A 25,757-nucleotide genomic window follows, 5' to 3' on the forward strand; every position below is an offset into this window, starting at 1 on the left:
AATTAGTGATACGACACTTGTTCACTGATGTATTTACTATATGCTGTTAGTGGTTTGAAATTATATCATACTGTATTTGTTTCTGTTGTTCACTTCTACGTTTGATAAACGAACACCTCTATGTGCGACGAGATTCGCTGCAGCTGTTGTTAATGTTAATGGTATTCCCATCTTAGCATATAATCAAAACGCTCTCTAACGAGGTTATACGCGCTATTTCCACCTTAGGATTTAGAGTGTTATACTTTTCCTGAAGTGCTCCCTTTTTAAGGTTTAGTGTTTAGTACGGCCCTTCTGTTGGTCATTGTACCTATAACAGTTTGTTAACTCAGTTTATTTTTCCTGACCTTTAATGCTGATACTTTTATGCATTTTGTACCTGGTTGCTCCCTTACTATCTAAACTGCGCCACCCACGTGGAGACTATCCACGTGCTTAGCTGGCGTTCCTTGCTGTCCCACACTTCTAACAATCCCTTTTATTGTAGATCGCCTGGGCGACGCTTACTGTTGTATTTCCCTTACTAGCTCTGTATTGATAGTTATTGCTGCCCCTTTTTAATCGGAAAGCAGTTCCATTTCCAAACTCCACTCTATCTGCCTTCTAAGTTACATGTGCTTTCAGCGCTATAGTAGTGGGCGTTCGCCTCTCTCTCTCCCTCACCTGCGACAGTTATCTTTACTGGGGTTTTGAGGGTTTTTGCTAGTTATTGCTGCCCTTTTTAATCAGAACACAGTTCCACTGCAAGACTCCACTCTAAACGCCTTCTAAGCTACATACGCTTTCAGCGCCTCAGTAGCCACTCGGCGTTCGCCTCTCTCTCTCCCTCCCCAGCGACAGTTATTATTTCTAGGGTTTTGAGGGTTTTCAAGTGCACTTAGCTCACTATTTATTGCTAGAACATGCATGTATTCTAACTAATGCATATGACACCAAGGGTACCAGGCTAGTATATTTTGAACAAGATATAGTTAGAGTTAGGGACCTGGATTTTTATGAATTACTCACATGTTTGCTTTGTTGTTACCACTGTGACTATTCTCCATTGTTGGTTAATGTTGTTTATTTGCATTTCAAATAAGATATATGTGCTTAATATACATATTCTGCCTAATTCTGATGTCATTAAGGCTACCAGACTAGTCTTTTTTTTGAACAAGATCCAGTAAAAATTCTGTGACCTGGACTTTACTGTGTGTACTCACATGTGTGCTTTGTAGGTACCACTGTGACTATTTTCCATTGTTGGTTAAATGTTGTTTATTTGAATCTCACATAAGGTATACATGTGTAATGTTGATTATTTGAACCTCGGACAGGATTCATGTGCTAACTCTGTTTCATTTTCCTTCTCTTGCCCTCCTTCTCCCCACAGCTTATAACACTACAGACTGTTATTCCTAACTTCCTCCCTTCTGGTGACTACCGAACCTGGTCAGCCTAAAGTGACTGCTACTCGGTCTGCCTTGAACCTTATAAAATATCAGTCTGCTCTGGGAAAAGAAAGTAGGTTTGAACGCTGTAATACTGACAAATTTGGGCTCTTAGTGGGTCTTCCTATAGGAGTTTTTAGTTAGCCTGTGCCTCAGTCTCCAGCAGCCAGTTCCACCCTTTTTCAGCCCCCCTCCCCCCGTGTTAACAGCTCTCTCTCCCTGTCATTTATTTCTACTTCCCTTTACCACTCTACTGTCCTAGTGCATTTTTATCCCCTCTCCCTCCCACCTACTTTCATTGCGTTGTAGGTGCCCCCCACCTCGGCTTTCTTTTTCCTACTTTCTCTGGCCCAAATCAGCCCTTGTCTCTCTTCATAGCAGGTATTTGGTTTTACCTTTTCTCCTGCATCGTGTACCCTGCCTTATTGTCCATCTATATCCCATATAACTCTACTATTTTTATCTGTAACTTTCCTTTTCTACTATCTACCCTTTCTCTTCCGCTCCCACTGTACACTTTTACACTGACTTAACTTTACCCTACACTATTCACCTATCTGGCACTCTCTGGTTGCTATATTTCTATTCTATCTAGTTAAATACATATTTTACTTTATGTTTCTGCTTTCTTTTGATTGTCTCCTTTCTTATCTCACCTGGTGGTTTCTACCCGCTCCGTTCGCCCTGCGGGCTCACTCCGCTCCCCTACCCTACCCCCAAATCCCACCCACCCCCAGTGCATCTACATTTATAGTCCATTCCTTTCCCCTCCCCTTTTGCACTCAACCTATCCCATCTCACTGCTCCTCCCCCACCTAGAGGATTCTCTTTAAACCACCCCTCTCCCTCACTCCCCTTTCCTAGCTGATCTCTCTCATACATCCCCTCCTTATATCTCTAAAACATCCCAGCTAACCCCAACCCACTCCTCTAATATCTATCCTATCCTACTCTGCCATGCCTCTTCCTCACTTTCTCACCTCAATTATATGGATTTTCTTTCTTTCCACTCTGTATAATGCAACCTCATATTCCTATACCACACTACCCATCTCTATTCCACTCCGCTCTCCTTCCACTATTTCCTATCCACAACCTCCAACCTCCCATTTTTCTTTTATACACCCCTCCCTTCTTCTATCTAATCCATTTCATTACTTTAAACTAAAACTCCATACATTTTACATAAAATCTCCCTCTTTCAAACTGAAATTACATCTCCCTCCTACTTTACTCCTCAAGTCTAAGTTTCAACACCTCTATCCTTTATCTTGTCTTGCCCGTGCAGGAGATGTCCATCCTAACCCTGGGCCTACACCAACTAATAGTCTCTATCCCACTACCTCCACAAATAGTCACAATCATAAATGCCTTAAATTTTTTACCATCAACACCCAGAGCATTAATAACAAAATAACAAACTTCCATGCCTGGCTAAATGTTACTGAACCTGACATAGTTGGAGTAACAGAAACCTGGCTAAAACCCCAAACTACTAACTCTGAAATATTACCACCTGGCTACCAAGCACTCAGATCCGATCGCCAAAACAAAAAAGGAGGTGGTGTAGCCTTAGTCTACAACTGCCTGCTAAATCTTTGCCCTTACCAAAATACCATTCCTAACTTTAAGAATGCAGAACTAGTCATAGGAATCCTCAAAATAAACAACTTCAAAAGTATCTGCGTAATGACAGTCTACATCCCCCCTGGAGACAACATCTCCACCCTTGAAAATATTCTCTGTTGGGCTTCAAACAACATTAAACAGGAGACTATCATTCTAGGTGATGTAAATATTGATTGGAATATGATTAATAATAATACTCCCTCTCAGTCAATCTATCTTTATAACTTTTCTCAACTAACAAACAGCATTACCAGACCTAACAAAACTAATCCTCCTGGGTCCATCTTGGACTGGATTCTAGTCAGCCACCCTGACAATATCTCTAACGCTGATACCTTACCAAACTCATTAAGTGATCATCTCCCTGCCTTTATTGACCGCAAAACCCAACACCTTCCACACCAACAACATTACACTCACTCTCGTAACCTAACTAATTTCAACCCTTCAGTATTCTCTGAAACCCTTAAACTAACAAACTGGGATTCACTCAACACTCTTCCCCTAGATGAAGCACTAGAACTCTTCAATACTACCTTCCTTACAATCCTAGATTCCCAAGCCCCCCCCCCTACAAAAAGGATAAAGTTCAACTCTGCCCCTTGGCTAACCAAAGACACTAAAATTCTAATGCGACAAAGGGACAAAACTTGGAAACTATATAATAAAAATAAAACCTCCGCATCTTTACTGCAATTTAAGCAACTTCTCAATCTTGCTAAAAAACTTATTATAAAAGATAAGAAATCATACTATAACAAACTTCAATCTAACCTAACTAACAATCCCAAAAAATTCTGGAATTCTATCAATTCACTCTTACATCCAGGTACAAAATCCAATCCCTGTCCAGACAATAATAAGTCTGACACTGAAATCGCAACTCTCTTTAACTCCTTTTTTACTGGCTCCATAGCTCAACTGGCTAAATCCTTCTCCACATCCACCCATACCCCTAACCCAAAGCCTTCTTCTTCATCCATCCCTCACTCCAACTCTCTTAACCCTCCTCCCACTTTCATTCTACAACCAGTGTCTACCACCAGTATCAAACAACTTCTCTCCAAACTCAAGCCATGCTCAAATGCCCCTGACAACATCTCATCACTCTTTCTCAAGCTCGCAGCAGACGGCATTGCCATACCTATCAGCATTCTCATAAATAGATCCATCCAAGAATCATATGTTCCCAAGCTTTGGCAGGCAGCCCACATTTTGCCCCTCCATAAAGGAGGTAAAAATAATACCATCTCTAACTTCAGACCAATAGCTATTCTTTCCCCAATTTCAAAAATACTTGAAAAATGTATCCACCAGCAACTCATGCCCCACCTCCTCAATAACCATCTCCTCACTCCCACTCAACATGGGTTTCGACCTGGTCACAGTACCATAACTGCTCTTCATTCCTTCCTAGAAATTGTCAACCAAGCTCGTGACTCTGGAAATATTGTCTCTACTGTTCTTCTTGACCTATCTAAGGCCTTCGACACAATATCTCACTCTCTCCTTCTCAACCAACTGTCTAACCTCAATCTCTCCCATAACTCTCTTTCTTGGTTCAGAAGCTATCTCTCTGATAGATCCCAAGCTGTGAAATGGAATACTGGTACCTCAAAATTCCTACCTACCCCCACTGGTGTCCCTCAGGGCTCTATACTCGGGCTTCTGCTCTTCAACATTTTTATCAATGATCTCCACACTTCAATTCCTCATTCTAAAATAGTACAATATGCAGATGACTCCACTGTGATCTGCTCTGCCCCTAACCTTCCCGAACTCCAAGCGAAAACCCAATTGGCCTTCACAACCACAGAAAATTGGATGCTTCAAAATCATCTTTCCCTTAATGCCAACAAATCCCACATCATTCTCTTCTCTCCCTCAAAAGCAATGACTCTGGACAAGTCTTCCTTCATAATCTCCAGCATCTCACAGTCCTCAATAGAAGTTGTTAGTTGTGCTAAACTACTCGGAGTCACCATTGATGAACATCTGAAATTTAATAATCATATTCAACTAAACATAAAAAAAACACATCAGAAACTCGGTATGCTCTATAGAAATGCAAACTTTCTGACTCCATCTTCAAGACAAACTCTCGCCACTACCTACCTTCTCCCTTCTCTACTGTATGGTGCCCCTATTCTATCAAATCTCACCACCTCTATCTCCTCTAAACTTGAAAGTTGCTACTATAAAATTGCCAAATTCGCTACTAACTCCCCCCATTCTACACACCATTGCATCTGCCTCCGTAGTCTCCAGTGGCTAGAACTCCATAATCATCTTGATTTCCTCCAACTTACTATTGCACACAAACTAATTTTTAACCCCACTGCTTGCCCTGCATTATCCAATAGCTTAACCATATATAATCCTCCAAGGCCCCTAAGTTCTAGCCACCAAAATCTTATTTCAGTGTACAAGCCCAAACGACCCTCTGGCCAACTCCTACTTTCTTACACTACAGCAAAAAAATGGAACTCACTTCCTTCCCTCCTAAGAGTCACTACAAGCTATGAACAGTTCAAATCTCTTCTCCATTCTCACCTTTCCCAAAATTGGAAATGTAATTGTCTACTTCCTACCTAGATCTTAGTTCCTCCTAGTTCCTCCCTCCTAAGAGTCACTACAAGCTATGAACCCCCCGGGTTCCCCTTCTTCAACCTTGGTCAGTCCTTAGCTCCCCTCCCTCTTCCTCTTATCTCCTCCCCCCTCCCTGACTAAACCCTTTACTTCCCTTAAGTGGTCTCATCCCTCTACCCTCTTGTCTGCCTAGTCTCACATTTGAATCTTTTTGCCTTTTTCCTTTAAGATGTTCTTCTGGACTCATTCATAACATGAACATTACTCTACCTCTTCTTCTGCTATCTGCCTCCTGTCCTCTCTTCTCCTTCAAACTATTTTCTTCTCCTTTGCTTTCCTGCTCTTGCATTCAAACTCATTCTATATTTTCCTTTTATTTCCTACTTCACGTAACATTTCAGTAGCATAAAAACAAATTTCTCATATTGCCTACTGTACTTCATTGTTTAAAAACTGTTAAAATACTTTGCTATTAGAACTCTGAGTGTTTTTGTATATAATGTATTAATTTTCATTCTCTTTGCTGTGTTTTTGTGTGCAATGTATTATATTCAATGTATGCTTGTGTTTTTGTGTTCAATGTATTACTACATTGTATTCTCATGGAGCTTTTCTCCCCGGGCCTCCACTGAAAACGGGCTTCCAAGCCCAGTGGACTTCCCCGGTTATCAAACTGGAAATAAATAAATAAATAAAAAGTGCACTGCAGCGAACACGTAATCATCGACCCTTAATCAGTGAAAATCACTTTTGTAATTGGCTGAATTTACCAAGGGCAAAGATGTAGTTGGCCAGCTACACAACTTTGCCCTTTTCTCCACTGTAGTGCGATCTTGGAGTTGGTATATATAGTTGGGGTGGTGGTGCAGCCCCCCCATATCGAGGTGGGTTCAATTTAGTGAAATGTTCATCCGTTGTGCTGCAGGGCAAGTATTTCATTGCCCTTCATTAATTCAGTGAATTGCAGAAGTGATTTTCACTGAATAGGGGTCAAAGATTAGATGTTTGCTGAAATACATTTTCAGTCAACTAATATAGACCCATTGTGGCCTTGGGAACATCTGCCTTGGAGGCCTAAGGTTGTGGCCTTGGAATCTCCTCACAAGGAAGAACTCAAAGGATCCTGCCTTCCCCTTCAGTAATAAGGATTCAAACTTCCAAAACTAAAGGGTCTTTGGTGTGAGGGGTTAATGTTGGACCAGTAATACATATGAGAAAATGATGGTGTTGTGTACTGCAGCACAGTTGTGCCACAAGCATCAGCAGAGACAGAGACCGACTCAGAGGTAGGGGCTGTGAAAACACCTCACCACACCTGGAGTCCTTTGACCTTTGGAAGTTGGAGTTATGTAAGGGGACAACCTCAGTCTGGCAACAATTCTTCTAGTATCTCCTTTCATAGTGCTTCTTTTTTGGAGGAAGATTCCTGGAGGCCTTGGGTGGCACTGTGGTAGCATGGGACCTGGCATGTGCCCCCTTCTTTTCTATGAACTCTTGTTGAAACTGAAGCCTTCTGTGGCTTGGCCTCAGGATGAAACAGGGACAGTTGCAGACCAGTGCACAATGTGCTCTGACATGAGGCAAAGTCAAGTTGTTTACCACACACAGTGCAATTATTTACTTTATCCACAACCTCAGCATTAAACATTCATATCAGTCAGTGGTAACAAAAATATAAATGTCCCCTGTGGGGTGCTTGTTTGACTCTTGGAAGCAGGCCAACAGATGCTCAGAGCTCTGTTAAAACATATGGCAATCCATGAAAGCAGCGTTAAAAGGATCTGAAGATTGTATCAATGTATTATATCACCAATGTCCTTCCAACCTGGTGAGAGGTCCTTTGCTGGAGCCGTAAGTAAAGGTAAAGCTGTAGGAGTTTGGCCAATCATATGGGCTATTTGCATGCAGGATATGCCAATAGTGAAAACTGCAACAGTGACTGAGCACATGATGTTACTCTTATGAGTTATGAAGATGTTATAGGATTGGTAAGTAAACCTAAATCAAGATGTGGGTGTAGTGCTTCCTAAAGATGTGTTTATAAACACAACTGAGGTAGTCAATCTTATTTTTGCTAAATTTTCTCTAAACTTTGTGATTCCTAAAGGATTTATTTTGCTAATTTGAAAGCCTGGATTGTTTTGTGCCTCAGATTTAGATCTTTATTTGATCCCCTTCAAGATGTTTTTTTCTGCCATGAGGATATCATTCTTTTTTTCTTCCATCGCTGTGACTTTGATATGCAACAACTTGCCAGTATGCAGTGGAATAATGATTAATGCAATAAACTATTACCTCCTTTAAGCCCCATATCCACCTTCTGTGAAAAGCTGCTTCCTGGGGGATCAAGATGGCGACTGACCTGTTAGCACCATTTTCACACAGCTCCGTATTACTATACTGAGCCATTACAATATTGCTCGCAACGTAACGGAACTTGCTGGACAATACAATTTGAACCTTAAGTTTTTTCCTTACCTTATAATTAAAAATCCATCTTTTATGTGCCTCTTGCTGAATGATTAAGACTATTATTTCTGTAACAAATAAACTTACCTGCAAGCAGCTGCCTGGTTCATGTGAATCCGAGCTTGGAGTTGCATCCTGTAGGGGTGAAAAGACAAAACTAGTTTAGAATACCAAACGACAAAACATGAACACATAAGACTTGACAGAAAAGTGCAAATTCGGCAGTCAAAAGGAAAAAGTAAACTAAATAATATATATATTCATCTTAAAAATTATTCTTCTAAAACTGAAAATGTCAACTGAGATAGAGCAAATGGATATGCAGACCTCCAAAGCCAAACTGTCAGCAATTTCAATGCCCAAGAAGGAAACCAATTCTAAGCGCACTAGAACATCCAAACAACAAGATGACAAAAGATCACTTATTTAAACCAAACCTGACCAACGTTTTGCTCTTGAAGACTTCAAGGAATCACTGCAACCACTACAATCAGCCTTTCAGCAGCTCTCCGAACAGGTAAAAACATTTGGTGTTACAATAAACCAAAATGAAAGTAGACTAGAAAAAATGGAAGCAAAAAACACTGAAAATGAAATCAAGATTGATAACCTTCAAAAAGACTGTCAGTCTAATATCCATAACATTCAAGATATCCAAAGTAAGCTGTTAGAGCTGGAACCAGGAAGATGTAATAATGTCATTATACGTGGGCTATCAGAAAAGTATGAAAAATCTAATCTAGTGGAAACCCGGCTACAAATCTTTGGAGCCTTTTTGGATAACCAAATAGAAGCAAACCAGATCATTACTGAAAGAGCTCACCGAGCCATATGAACAGCTTCCACCCTGGACAGACCATGACAAATCATTGTGAAATTGTTAAACTATCAGGACACCTCTAAGATCCTGGCTGTTGCTAAAAAGAAAAAAATGTCCTTAGTTGGAATAATAATAAAATCACATTTGCCCAGGATCTACCTATTCAAATTAAAACAAGATCATCAGATGTTGACACCATTCTGCTCATACCAAATTTCCAACAAAACAAAATTCCAAATGAAATATCCAGTGACCCTGCTTTTCCAACATAAAGGCATCAAATACTCTATTGGATCACTTAAAGAAGCTAAACAGATTTTTAATAATGCTTTCAATTATTTCCTGGAATTAGCATTACTGGGACTTAAATATGTGACATCCACTTCATCAGGTAAATGTTATCCTGTTTTTGCGATGTCTCCCAACTTACTGGAGAATTAGTTAATGAAAAAGTTTCAATTGTTTTGTATATATACACCTGAGTGCCTGCTCTAGTAGGTGCCTTGGGAGTCTTTGAACTGTACCTGGACTATAATTTTCATTGAAATGGAGGTTTTTGTCTTTCCTTTTTATATTGGGTCAAGAACCATTTTGTTTCTATGTAAAACAGCCTGCCAGTAGGAAATATGATCATACGTCATTCCCTGTTTACAAACCAGGTGAAGACTCATTAAAAAACAATAACTGTCAACCAAGGAAGTAATATACATTTGATAAAAACTTTATTTTGCTCATGGACAATGAAAATAAATGTTATTTTTTGTACCTTTCTTTTTAAATCCAAAGGTTAATCAATTTTGCAATTTATAAAATATATTAATACTGTTTTAAAAACATTGATGTATGATTCTTAAACAAAAGCACCTCTTTTTTATTTTATAATATGATATGGTTATAATGCGGTAGCTGTATGTTGAAAAATGTAGTGTTTTAGGATAGTTTTGTTTGTACTTATCCCACATGAAGAAGTATTTTATTTGGTTATTCAGATGTAAGGGGTACATAACAACGCTATTATTCTAAGCTATTTTTTTACCCTGTGCTCCTTACATACCTTCACATATATCTCTTCCTGTTGTTTGTTAGTTGTAGTTATGCACAATATTTTGTCAGGAAGAGTTAAATGCCACCTGCCTACACTGTTAAGCATTACATTATTTAATGTTTTAATGCTATATGACAAGTATGTAATAAATTCATTTAAATCTAGGAACTATAAAAACTCTAAATGTGGGTAATTGACTCATGGAATGTTAAAGGACTCCAAATAATAAAACAAAGAAGTTGTTTTTCCATGTATTTTATAAATCAAAAGCTGAAGTTGTATTTGTACAGGTGACCCACATGACATCAAATAAATTGTCTCAAATTATAAAGAAAAATTGATTAATACTGTTATAGAGTCAGGTTACAAATCAAACAGGTCAGGTTTTGCCACTATAATTAAAAAAATATTTTAAAGATTCAATAATTCTGATGGAAGATGGTGTTACTTAATTGTTAAAAACAAGTTTTTAGATACACCTGTGTTATTTTTAAACATTTATGCTCCCTGTAATGGACAACAAACTTTTAGTACGTCTGTATACAAAATATTCAGTCTTTTTACCAATCACTATTATGCTGTTGGTGAGGACTGAAATGCAGTGGCAGATCCCAGTGTGGACAGAACAAATAAGAGTAAATCTTACAAATATGCAGCTAAGGCCATTGTTGATGTAAAATCAGACTTAAATCTATTTGATCCTTTCAGCCTTCAAAGTAATAACATCTTAACATAAAAAAATACTTACTATTCTCCATGTCATAAATATTTGGCCAGAATCAACTTCTTTTTGATATCTGAAGTTTTCTTAAATTTTGATTATATTTTTCAAACCACTCAAACATTTCTCTTACTATTAATTTGTCCAGTTTTACTCAGACTAAAAATAGAGTTAACACTTGGAAATTAAATCCTAACCTACTCTAAAAGGAATATATTAAAAAGGAAATTTCTTATCTTTTGGAAAATTTTCTACATAATGACTCAAATTCTCAAATTCATTTCGACATTCAATGGGTTGCCCTCAAAGCCCAAATTTGAGGCTTATTTATAATTAAAGCCATTTATTATAAGAAGTTATTTAATTTCAAAGAATCAAAATTAAAAGAGAAAATCAGTAAACTAGAACATGACTTGCAAACTAACTTTAAAGATGAAATCGCAAAACGTGTAGCTGACCTACAAAAAGACATTATTTGTTGAATATTAAACAGCAATTATTTTATAAAATGAAAACTTTAGTGAGATATTCTGAGTGGGTGCAAACACTTCTAAATTTTTGGCAAGAATTATAAAAATGTATAACACTTCACCTTTGATAACTGAAATCCTATACCAGAACAAAAGTTATGAAACTAGGGAGGAGATCATGGAAATTTTTTTCTGAAAATATATGCAAACCTCTCTGGAGACCATAACATTAACTTCTCTGCACAGAAGCTGGATAGGTTCCAAAAAAAATAAACTTTCCAAAACTAAATAATGACCAACAAAATACTATCACTGCACCCTTTAACCAACAAAAAAATCTTAGATATCATTAAATCTTAAATATGGTAAAGTACCAGGTCCAGATGGACTAATGGTTGATTTCTATAACATTTTGCTCAGTGTATTTCCAAAAATTTATTGTATATATTTAACTATGTATCTAAAATGGTATTGTTGACCTTTACCTTAATTAATTACAAAACTATTCTTATCCCTAAGTCAAATCTGGACCTCAAATATCCCTTGAACTACAGACTGATACCACTTATAAATGTTGATATCAAGATTTTTGGTGTAATTCTGGTAAATAGGCTAAAAAGTATTTTACCACAAATATTCGCTCGTTTTCAATCTGGGTTCATGTAAACTAGGCAAACTTGTGACCATACACTAACATTAAACACTCTAATTACAATTTCTAAACATTACCATTTATCTGTTTTTTTCTTCACTTATAGTGGGTGCCTCGAAAGTAGATAGATTGAATTTCGATTTTCTTTTTGCAGTCCTGCCACACTTTGGATTCCACTTCCTTTTATTAATTTAATAAATATTCTCTATTTAAATGCCTACACATCTCTGTTCATTAATAAAATTCTTTCTGCCCCAAATTAAGATAATCAGTGACACAATTCAAGGTTGCCCCCTCTCACCTTACTTATTCAATTTGTATATAGAACCATTATTTCTGATGATAACACAAAAAAACTTACCATTCAGTTCTGGAAATTTGTAAGGTTCCTATACCCTTAACTGCCTTTGCTGATGATCTAAATCTCTATTTTACCTTGCCTAGTATGGATTTGCCAAGAGTTTTCACAATGTTGATATTTTTTCCAAATTCTTTAACTACAAACTAAATGTGTTTATATTAAGCTGTCGAAAACTCAAACTGTCGGCAGCGTAATAATCGACACAAAAATGTTGAAACCCCCGAACATCGAATACACACATAAAAAAAAAACCACCCAAACACAACACAAATTGCTCTATGCAGGGGGACAAGCGCCCCTGCACCCCCCACACCCTCCGCTATTTAAATATACCAACTCCAAGATCACACTACATTGCAGTAAACAGAAATCTCCCCTTACAGAGATTTCCATTTACAAGCACAATGACTTTCGCTTTCGACATTTTAGTGCCGACAATATCAGCTTCGATATTGTTGGCCTTCGACAGGATGAAGTAGACCCAACTAAACCTACTTAAGCCCTCCATCTTCCCTGTTAATCCTAATTATAATTTGCTTGATCTTACTCCTGAGTCATTAATTAAGATTAATACTTTGCCAAAGTAGCTGGATATAACTTTCTATCACAACCCTACCTCTCTCTTTAAACATAACTGTCAAAAATATGGGCAAATATTGAACATGATATTATAAATTGGAATAAATTAAATCTGCCTTTGCTTTCTAAAGTGGACATCATCAAAATTAATATATTACCTAAGTGATTGTTTCTGTTTAATTCAGCCAGTCTAACAATCAATCATTTTTTTGAAACGTCAGTACTAAACTCTATGAACTCTATGAATACTTATGGTCCAAATTTGATTAGGATTATGTACAAAAAGCTAATATTTCCTAAAAGACTTGGTGGATTGAGTCTTTCTGATTTTAAATTATATTATGACCTAGTAAATTCTAGCAAACTAATGCAAATATCAGAATGCAATCCTAAATCAACTTTATGGGGCCCCTACTTGGGTTAAAATATGATACAACTTTGTAAATCTGATTGCAACCCAAAATCTTTACTTTTTATTAAAAAAGAAATTTTCAAATATCGTAAACTACATAATTTCCTAACATATAGGATAAAAACATTTCAATGTCTAATAGACTAGAATAAAAAAAATCATTTATGTTACTGTAACCACTTCATTTAAATCTTAACTTGAAGCTTAATATTAGAATCCTAAAGCTTTCTAACTATAATCTTCTCAAAGTTAAGTCTGTTATGGACCTTTCAAATAGTGACTAAAGGAAAGCCTTACATATTCCAAAAAGCTATACAGTCATATTGAAATAAATATGAGAATTAATTTTAGTATTTTTAAATGAATCTAATAATGATTCTAATATAACAATATGCAATCAAATATGGAAATACTTGACCTCAAAAATATCAAAAATCCATTATTTTTCCAAATACTGGACCAGTCTAAACACATCAGTTAGACATAATCAACAAATTCAGTCTATTGATTTCAATTTTTACTTATGAAAAAGCTCTTCTGTACACAGCTCAGGAAAATTAATAATGCATGTCTAACTCAGTCATTCTAAACAATTTCATCCTAATTTATCACCATGGTGTTCCTTTTGTAAATCCCAAAGAACTGATTTATTACACAGCCTATGGAGCTATAAACGTTCATATAAAATCATGGTGTTCCCTAAAAGTTGGGTTATGAGAAATCTACATTATCTTGGGAATTTGCATTATTGCATATTCCTCTGAATGGATTAACACAACAAGACATTTGTATTTTAATCACACTATTTTCACCTGATTAAACTTTTAATTACCCAAAATTGGCTTGATAGAAACAAAATTACATGGGATGGTTTTAAACAAACTGCTATTAAGTATATTTTAACACAAAAATGATTCATAACCAACCCCTCTAAACATTCATATTATGACAATTACAGGAATAAACTGTTCAATGTATCCTCATAATATAAATCCCTGCTATAAATTCCTAGGATGTAATTGTTTTAATGCATCAGCACTTCTGAATACTAATCCAACGGTATAATTCAATGACTTTCCTTACTTCTTACATTTTATAATATTTATTGTCTTCCTCATAAAACTATTTCTTTTTAGCCTTCTTCCTTTTTTTCTTTTCTCAAATTTGACTTAATCTGATCTTTTTGGGCTTGTGGCATTTTATGGTGTATATATATATATATATATATATATATATATATATATATATATATATATATATATATATATATATATATATAAAACATTATGTATCTATAGTTCATATTATTTTGTGCATATGTTATTGCCTCTATTTCCCACTGTATTTTTATTCCTAACATATGACATCCTCTTTTAGGCAATTGTCTTTGTTATTGTTGTTAAAAATTGGTAATATAAAATATTTTTTTTTTGAAAAATACCCACTTCCTATCCAGAGCAACTTTGTTACTGGAGATAAGAGTGTGCAAGAAAGATAAAGATAGCAATTACACATTAAAAACAAAAGAAAGAAATCTTGCAGCTGTCCTGCACAGGATTTTTCTGGACACTTTATTACTTTGTGTATCTTACTTGGACTGTTACTTGTTGAAGTCAGTCTAATGCTGGGTATTGCTGCATTTCATGCTCTACAAAAAAATACAAGAGTATAAAGGTCACATAGATAAACCAATTAATAAAAAAACTACAAGAAAAACCCAGTCAAGCTAGAGTTTTCACTGTGTGATAACTTAAACCTCCTGTAATAGAGGCCCATGATTATGGACATCAGCTGGGTATAAAGACCCTGTTTTTCTAGAGTAAAGCTAAACATTCCACTTATGCTGTGCTGATGAGGTCATAAGAAGGCCAAAACATAACATGTATGTCCACAGCTAGTGGGGTTTGGCTTTATTGGCCTGAATGTGTCCATAAACACTTAAATAGGAAAAAGTCATGGACATTCAGAAGACATATAGCCAAAACTTTTTATGTCCTTAAGGGGTAATTTGCTTATATCTCATGGGCTCTACAAGAAAGGGATATGTATATACATACATATATGTATGTGTATATATATATATATATATATATATATATATATATATATATATTTTTTTTTTTTTTTTGTAATGAGTATACAAGTAGTCTGTGTAGTGAAGACTTTTAGCATATGAATGAATACTGGGAATTGATGATGGACACCAGGAGTGCGTAGAAGTACTTTTAACAAAATTCAATATGTATTTTCTTGTTTTCCAGTTCAAGTCACTGCACCTTTTCTGCAGTCTTATGCATTACTTTTCTGCTAGACAAGCCATATTATGCATGTTGAAAAGCAATGAAAATGAACGCTGATCTCTTGAGCGATTGTTACATGGATGCCAAGTAAAATCTCATCATTATATGCTGGAGTTATGTGAAGACATGAATGTAGGTCTGTAGTTGTAAATACAGGAAATCTATCCTAGTACTGATAAACATGTCTTGACTTTTAATAGCTTCATGTTGCTAATTTGAATTGTATCTGTACCTCAAGATCTGATCTTATGCTTCTGGGATGATTTCTGCCTTTAGGATGTCCATATTGTCGCTGCTTTTGTATGTCTGTATTTGCCACTAATGTGCACACCAATGGGATATCTTCTGTACACTTCAGTGAAAGCCAGTTAACAACATGCTAGTAGTACGTGCACAAGCAAGAGCTTATGCAACAGTTTAACTCACTGAAACTCTTCCGTCTGTTGACGGCTGCATTCTTTAGCGATACTGGAAATAAGGTGTCCCAAGAAAGACAAAGGAAAAAAGCCACACTTCATACTTCACCTGCCATGACAAATGTTCTGGACTACCACATACTATGATTTTTTTTATTTCCTTTATCTCAGCAAGACTGTTGCCTTTTGTGGTTGATAAAAAGATGTACACTGTCATGTGTCATACTCTTCAGTAGGAAACTGGTTTGTTATTTATTGATACAGTTCTAGATTTAATGTGTCTCCTAAAGCTCTACACGGTCAAACCTTTTCCAATACTAAATGCTATGTGCCCATACTTACCAAGTGTAAGACACTTAGTTTTCTTACTCTTCAGTATGATGCCAGTTTTCTTTGGCAACTTGATGTGTAATATATATGCCAACACAGACACATACACATGTGTGTGTCTATGTATATATATATATATATATATATATATATATATATATATATATATATATATAGCCCTCCCAATTTCCATACTCATAAACAGAACTTTAACCGAAGGAAATATCCCATCTATCTGGAAAATCTCACACATCATCCCCCTACATAAAGGTGGTAACTCCATTGACATCTCAAACTATAGACCAATAGCCTTACTCTCTCCACTGGCAAAAATAATGGAAAAATGTGTCCATAAGCAAGTACTCACCCATCTAATTGATAATAACTTACTTGCCAACTGTCAACATGGATTTAGACCTAACCACAGCACTACCACAGCCCTTCTCTCCTTCACAGACTGTATAAATTCTAACCGTAATAACAAAACCCTTTCCTCTTCTGTCTTCATTGATTTATCTAAGGCTTTTGATATGGTTAATCACCAGCTCCTTATTGAAATACTTAAATCTCTTTCTCTTGATACTCTAACTTTACAATGGTTCAAATCCTACTTAGAAAATAGACAAGCAGTACTATGGGAAGGTAACCTATCTTCTCACCTCCCTATTTCCCTTGGTGTCCCCCAGGGCTCCATTTTAGGCCCATTGTTATTTTCCATTTTCATTAATGACCTCCACCTAGCAATCCCACATGCTACCTGCATCCAATATGCAGATGACTCCACTATTATTTGCTCAGCTAATACCGCTACCAAGCTACATTCCCTTACACAAAATGCATTTAATGCAGTGGAACAATGGTTTTTAAACCGTTGCCTTCTACTTAACCCTAAAAAAAAAAAACTCCTACTTTTTACTCCTACTCATAGGTCTGCCCCTCTTCACTTTACTCTTACATCCAACAATGGGACTCTCATATTTCCTGACACAACCACCAAACTTCTTGGAATAACCATAGATAATAATTTAAACTTCGACACACATACTAACATCACTATAAAAACAGTAAATAAAAAACTGGGATCCCTTTACAGAATCAAACCCTTCCTTACACCTTCAACCAAAATTGCTATAGCTAGAACTCATTTAATCACTACCTTACTCTATGCCTCACCCGTATACACCAATCTCTCAAAAAACAACCTAAACAAACTTGCTACTGCCTATTCACTCCCATTGCTAGATTTGCCACAGGATCTCCCTTCAAAACACATCACTGCAACAACCTAAAACAACTAGGATGGCTAGAGTTTCATAACCAGATACTATCTCAACAACTCACTATTATCCATAAAAGCTTGTACTACCCCACCTTTACACCTATACTGACTACCCTCATTACCCCCTACAACAATCTTAAGAACCTACGCTCCTCTAATAAGCCACTTATTACTATCAACAAATCCAACAACACAGCTGGAGATTCTTTGTTTTTGAACTACGTAGGCAAACACTGGAACAGACTTCCCTCTGAACTCCTATCTCTGACCTCCACTAGGCTCTTTAAACTAAAAATAAAACAATTTCTCAGTTCTCACTGGCTTTGTCCTTGTACTAACCCTGACTAACTGTCTTCTCTGCTCGTAACAAGTGTATATTCCACCTACTTACATACTCTTGCTGCTTCCTATATATCTTCATCTCACTGTATCATATGATACATTTATATAATTTATCAACAGTATATACTCTTGGTTATCCTGTTTCCACTTGAAAACTACTAATTTATTTTTATTTCTATTGCATTCCATATCACCTCAGCATGTGCTAGGTATGCTTGTAATGACAACTGTACCTAATCTGTATCTCTGTAACCTGTTTAGACCCTTTTTAATTATCATTATAATTCTTTGAATTTGTGACAATTATTACAGTCATATAGTGTGCCTGTATATGGCTGTAACTGCTTAGAGCTATTTTACTACTCTGAACTTATTATTTTTTTTTGTCTGTATATGGCTGTAACTGCTTAGAGCTATTTTACTACTCTGAACTTATTATTTTTTTACTGTATAATATTAACTGTGTTGGAGCTTTTCTCCCCAGGCCTCTACTGAAAATGGATCTAATTCCAGTTAGACTAGCCCGGTCAACAAATGTAAAATAAAATAAAATAAATAAATACATATAGATATATATATATATATATATATATATATATATATATATATATATATATATACATATATATTTATCGGCTAGAACTTTTAATATATGTCAAGATTTATTTTTTTCCCTGCTCAAGTTCATTGTATCGTCAGTCTGCTCTTGCAGTATGTTATTCTTTTGCTAGAGAAGCCATTGAATGCACCTTGAAAAGTCAAGGAAATTAATATAAAATCTTCTGAGCAATCAAACTGTTATAGGTATGTGAAGGTAAAGTCATATGTTTGTGTTGGACTTGTGTCTACATGTGGATGTGATGCTTCATGGAAATTATGGTACTGTAGCTGATGACAGAAGTGAGGGAATGTTTCATAGAAATTTTTCTATTATACTTAAAGATAGAAATGACACAATGTTTTACAGAAATTTTTCTATTACTATTCCTGAAGATAGAATTGAGAGGATGTGTCACAGAAGTTGCTCGGTTAATGTATCTGAAAAAAGAACTGAGGCAATCGGTCATATGTTCATAGCATCATAGGAAGTTACTAGACGATTGGCCCTGAGGCCCATATAAGCCTAGCCAACACTTTATCCCATGTTTAGACAAGTCAGCGCCCAATGCCCCTGTCCAGCAGGGACACAGGTGGAATCCCAGGGATGTATTTTCTGTTTCCCATCCGGTTATCCAGGTTGCACTTAAAAAGCGGTAAAGAGGTACTCTGCTTTATTTAGAGAGGGAGTCTATTCCACAGATGGGGGAGTCTCTGGGATACATATCTATCCCGCCAACAAGTCCTATTGATGTCACAGACCACCTTGCGGCCGCTTGTGCGAGTTACTCGAGTGGAGTTTGACTTGCAGATATGCAGCAGTCACATCAAGGCGGGGTCCAAGATCACTTTGTATGCCAGACAGAGGTCATTTCTGAGGAGTCTGTATGAAACTAAGTAGAGGGATAGGGCTTTTAGCCTATCTGTGTATGGTAGATGTTTTAGGCTGTGGATTCTCCTGGTGAGGAACCTCTGTGGTCTTACCAGCTGCTGCATGTGCTTCTTGAGGTACATGCTGAACGAGGCATTGTACTCAATAATGGGCCTTATAAATGAAGAATACAGGGATGTTATGCCCTCCTTGCTCCTGGATGAGATACTCCTTACTTATGAGATGGGCCATGTAGAAAGCTTTCCTTACAATGGAAGCAACATGGTGATCAAAAGTCTGGGTGCTATCAACCTGGGTCCCCAAATCTCTCACTACTGATTGCATGCTTAAGATGTTGTTATTAATGTGTTAATTTGTGGGGATGTCACTCTCCCCAAAGGGGATAATGATGCATTTTTTTTGGTATTCAGCTTGAGGTCATGTTTCTGGCACCAGTCATTTGTTTGGGTGAGACCCTCTTGGAGGATGTCCACATCACTAAGGGATAGCATTCAGCTTACAGTCATCTGCAAACTTGGCCAGCCATAGCCCACTGGTTTTGTCCTGCACCTCATAAAAGTATACCCAAATAACAGAGGCCCCAATACAGAACCCTGGGGTACACTGCTTGTTACGGGTCTACTGCTTGAGGTGCCTTCCCCAGGTTCTATCAGTGAGCCAGTTTGCTGCCCATCTGGTAACATATGGATTGATGCTTAGATGAGAGAGTTTATCTATTATGCTTGAGTGGGGAATAGTGTCGATGGCTTTGCCTAGGTCAAGGTAGGTGGTGTGCACTGTGTTCCCCTCGTCCATGGCTTTGGTGACTGTCTCAAAGAAGTTGACCAAATTTAGCAGACATGACCTCCCCTTGACAAAGCCAAACTGTGTGGGATTAAATGTTTGGAGGTTCCCAATGTCTTGGTTAATGAGGTCCATGATAATCCATTCCATGGCCTTGCAGATCAGGCTAGTTAGGCTGATGAGTCTATAATTTCACAGATCGGTGGATGGTCCACCTTTGTGCAAAGGGAAGACAGTGGCTGTCCTCCACTCAGCTGGGATGAAGCTAGTACTCAGGCTTTGGTTGAATAATGCGCCTAATGGTGCTGCAATTTCCTGCCTAAGTTCATGTAGGATGCAGCCTGGGATGTTGTGATGACCTGTTCCCTAGATGTAAGGGGAAGGAGGCAGGTATTGGGGATGTACTGATTTACTGATTGGGGGACAGAGGGGTGAAGTTTTTGCCGAATCTTTCAGCTAGCAAGTTTCCTATAGCTACGTCATTTGTATATGTGGTGTCCTTGACCACCCGTTCTGAATAGATCTGGGTGCTTCCTTTGAGATTGCAGACATATGTGAAGAAAGCCTTATGAGTGTGTCTAGCAGATGTGGCCAATTTGAACTCAAAGTTTGCTTTGGAAGATTTCACTAGTGCTCTTATTTGCTTGTTCAGGCTAAGGAGAGATTGCTTCCAGTTGGGCACCTGCACCTTCTTGGTCCTGGACTGCAATTTTTTTTCCTTTTGTTATAGAGTTTATTTATTGCAGATGTCCACCAGACAGGTTTATTGTTCCTTGCAGAGGATGATTTAGTCCTGTCAGGTATTCCTGATTCCATGCAATATAAATGCTCGTATAGTACTTTGGTATAGTTTTGGATACTGTTGCCAGTTCCTAGAGAGGGGGAGGGGGCTGTAAAGCTGTTTATACAATCCCTCAGGAGGCTGTAATCAGCTTTGGAGAAGTTTTTTTGCTTGACCCTAGCTAGAGGGGGGTCGGGGAGATGGTGACTTTGAAAGTGACCGCTTTATGGTCAGATCTTACTAGGGAGGATGATACTATAGGGATGCTGCAGTGGTTACTCATGTTGGTTAATATGAAGTCCAAGATATTATCACCTATTGTGGAGGTATCAACTAGCTCTTCCAAGGCATTTGCTTTGACAAAATCAAGGAATCTCTGGGCATTTGTGTTCTGGCATGAGTAGATCTTCCAATCTATGTTTGGGTAGTTAGTCACCTAGGATCAGGGTACAGGGTTGAATCTTGATAGATTCAAAGAGGTCCAGATAGGTGGATTGGGCATCTTGAGTCAGATTTGCGAGCCAGTAGCTAGCTATGATTTGTATAGGGGTCTTGTCAATGGTTAACTGCACCTTGAGTGTCTCCTGTGTGTCATATTGTTTGACCAGCATGGAGGTGTGTACGAATTTAATATATATTGAAACTCCACCTCCTTTGGCTTTACTGCCCACTGTTTGGGGTTTAAATGTATGGTAGGATAAGTAACAAGGTAAGGCTGGGGTGCTCTCCACAGCTTTGAGCCAGGTTTCTGTGACTGCAAAGATGTCAGCATTTTCCAGAGTTAAGAATACTTGCAATGAGTGCAGTTTCATGTTTAGACTCCTAGTGTTCAGCAGCATAACCTTTAATTTACATTTTGTTGAAATGTTTATGTTGGTAGTTTTAACCACATCACGTTTCCTTAAAAAGGCACATAGGGGAGGCAAGAACCTTTGCCAGAAGCCTGAACCCCAAGTGAGACAGATGCAGGCTATCTCTGACAAAGCATTGTGGTCTGTCGATCATATCTTCCCAGGCTGTCAGGTACTGGATCCCCCTGGAATGACACCAGAAACTAAACCAATTGTTAAAGTCAATCATTTTCTATTTGTATTGAGGCATCATTCTGGGTGACTGTAGAATGCTGCTTAAGGCTAGGGATATACCTGCCTGGGACATATATTTAGTGACTTTAGTCATGTCTCTCTTCATATAGTCCAGGAAGGTATGTCTCAAGTCATTCACGCCAACATGGACTATGACAGAGTCATAACAGTATCTGTTGTTCAGAGACTTGAATGTGTATGTGATATGGTGGGTTCTGGCCCCTGACAGATAACTAAACGTGACTTTCTCCTTATCCAGCCTGGTGAGAGGCACATCTTTGTGTCTCACAATGGAGTCTCCTATGACTAATGTGTTGGGTTTATGGTTAAGCCTTAGTGGCTGTGAGACACTAGTGTGTGGACTATGTGTGGTATATGGTGTGGAGGGCTGTGGAGATTGTGTGTGCTTTTGCTTCAGAGGTCTTCTTTGTTTGGGTATGTTTTTGTTGAGGACCTCTGAATATGTGGGTGTGTATTGTGTAGATGTGGATGGTGGTTGAGGTGTAGTAATTGTGTTGACAACTTTCTCAGTGCCAGATATACTGGCTTGTGATGGAGAAAGCGTAGACTCTAGGTCCCTAATGTAATTGCATCTCTTGCAAATTGTGTTCCTAGGTGGAAGTAGTAGATGGTTGTCTGTGTACATGAGTCAGTTGCTACACTGTCTCAGGATACCCATATCAACCAGACTGGCAGGAGAAACTGTAGGAAATTGTCCATCCATATTTGTTAGAATCTGAGGAAGAAAGGCCAGGAAGAGCTAAGGGGAAGGCTTAAAGCCCAACTGCTTAAACCAAAATTAAGTGGCTTAGAATAACACTTACAATTTAAACAGGCTATAAAGCAGTAGTAAATGCAACAGAAAAGATGCAGCTGAACACTTTAGAGTATAAGCAGCAAGTAGCAGAAAAAGCAAGACAAACTAAAAGAGTAGGAGGAGGAAACACAAATACAGTAAAAGCAGCTGAATAAAATGTTTTTTGTTAGTAAAATGGAAAGGGAGAGAGGAAGAACAGAAGGTAATTCAAGGTTAAGGAACTAAGGGGTTTGGCCTTCTCAAATAATCTCTGTATTAGGTAGAAGGAGCTAATGAGATGGGACTGGGAGGAATGTCCCAGATCAAATTTACATTAGGGGCGGGCAACTGCAAAAGCCACCAACTTCAAGAACACAACAGCAGTTGGTCAGGAGAGTGGGAGAAAAACTAAATTCAACCAGAAGTCACCAAATATATAAATGCAGACACAGAAAAGTAACAATGCAGTCAAGCAAATAAATAAAACAGTGCAGTACTATTAAGAAACACTGAACAGTTAGATAAAGTGCAAAAAATATACTTATGTCAGCTCTGTAATTACAGATTGTTTAAGAAACACATATTTGTTAAAATCCTCTGACTGCTAAACTGCTAATTGATTTTTTCTCCTTTGAAAGTCTGGACTGTTACTTTACTTCACACATTTAAAATTGGGTGCCTTCTGAGACGTCTTTTTGACTTATGGTGCCTTATTATCATTTCTTCCATTGTCAAGTCTATGACACTACATTTTCTATACAGTTAAATGAAAATAACTTGCCGGAATTCTGCAGAATATAAATTTAATATGACACGTTAGTGCCTCATTGAAGATTTTTTTCTGTTATAAGAGGTTATTGCCTCATTGTAGATTTTTTTCTATTTTCTATCTGTCTGTGAAGTTCCCCTTCCTAATTAGAGTAACACTTTTTTAAAACTGAAGATAATGGTAGCAAGAAAGGAGTAAAGAAAACAGTTGTACATTAAATGAAAAATCTAGATTTTACAGCTTTCTTGTTCCATGTCGTGGACTATCAGTTTCTGTGCACTTTTTAAACTTCTGTCTAGGATTGTATTTCCATTGTGATCACCTTTAGAACTTAATACAACCATGTGAAGTTTTTCCATGCTATCAGAGTTCCTCACTTTTAATCATAATGCTAATTGGTAGAAGGACATTTTGTCCAGGTCTTTTCATTCATGCAGATTCACCAAGCTTTAGAGAATGTATTTGAGCTAGCTTCACTTTTTCAAGAGTTTAGAGTGCAGTTTTTGTCATCCTTTGTAATCAAACCAGTTTGTATTTCACTGTGTGCTATCTCATCAACTTAGTTCATTATTTTATTTATTTTCTAAGCTCCTGTAGTTTGTTATAGTCTCCTGTTCTTGTTGCCATTCAACTGCCATCTTTTTGAACTTTCCTTGTTGCTCTAGATTATTATTATTATTATTATTATTATTATTATTATTATTATTATTATTATTATTATTATTATTTTGCAGTGTTTTTGATATTTCAGGTAAAACTGAGATAATATATTTTGTAGTTAGTGTGGTTACAATAATATTATTAGCAATAGTATGTGGTGATTTCACTGCTCTCCTTTTGTTGGTTAGTTTTGTGGTGGCAGTCTCATTACCATTTGTTCATCGTGGGCAAAAAAGACTTGAGTTTAGGAAATGCAAATGTAGGGCTAAAATCCCCCTTGCAAAGGACTACCACTTGGCATTTAACATGTCTTGAGAGTGCTCATTTTTAGGGTAGTAAACTACTTGTAACTCCTTTAAGCAATTGGTCCTCAAAGGTAAGACATAAATGTCCACTGCTGCCCCTCAGTCAGGCAGGAATTCTTCTTATCCTTCTCCTGCTATTCCTCCTGCCCATGTCTTAAAAAGGTCAACAGCACCAGACTCAGACCAGCCTGATCCCCCAGGGTATGTAAATCTGGGGTCTCTAACCCCCCCAAACTTAGAAGAACTCTCAGACCTAAACAAAGCAACACTGTTTCAATAGCATCAGATCTAAGGCTTAAAACTCCTCCACCCCACTCAGGAAGGTCTGTCAAGTCTATGCATTCTGTTTCTGTTGAGCTGAATTATTTCAAGATGCAACAGGCTTATATGTCACTTTTGCACGTGTTGTCTCAGGTCCCCTCCCCTACTAACTTCAGGGTGAATAAAACTTCTCAACTTCCAAATTTCAGTGCCCTTGACCTTCTGTTTCCTTACTGGATGCTGTCTAGATCTCAGTTCTTATTCAACAAATTGTTGATATTGATGGATAAAGGAAGGGAGGCAGATAGCAATACTGACTCAGTTTTGTTTAACTTGATACTGGCACTGCATTTAGCACAAAGTATTCTGACTTCAAGCTTCTTGATGCCAGTAGCACCATCAACATAGGTTGTCAAGGCTTAGGGACCAAGGTCAGTTCTATCCTCCCTTTGGGGATGTCCATTCCATCCCGGGGCTCAGGCTAATGTCTAGATCACATATGTTGATGCAGATGGGAGCTGTAAGCATGGGTGTTAAACCCAGTTCAGCCCTTACTAGTTGGACGGTGAGTATATCAGCTTTAAAGGACTTGTAGTCAATGCTGACCCTGACAATCTAGACATTTGTATGTGGGCCCTCTCCAACATGGATCTTGAGTGTTTTGTCCTCTTTGGGATCACATGTGCCGTCCCTGACAGATGTCCATCTACCTGCTCAGGTACCAGTGACTGGGAGGCAAAGTCTAATTATGTAAGTCAGCTTACCATAATGTTTGAATAGATATCATTGCTGTATTAGCAGCAACTATAGAGGATGCATCATGTCAAGGATATCAGATATCCAGCCAGCCTACAAAGCTTTGAGCTCTTTCCATGTGCACATACATCTAACCTAAGAGGAATGCATGAACACACCAGAATTCTGAGATTTCTTGCCCAAAAGACAGGCTGAAGCCTGAACCTCTACTGAAATTATGTCAAG

Source organism: Protopterus annectens, chromosome 3.part0 (assembly GCF_019279795.1).
Source record: "Protopterus annectens isolate FY-2018-M chromosome 3.part0, PAN1.0, whole genome shotgun sequence".
In the NCBI taxonomy this organism is placed as follows: Eukaryota; Metazoa; Chordata; order Ceratodontiformes; family Protopteridae; genus Protopterus; species Protopterus annectens.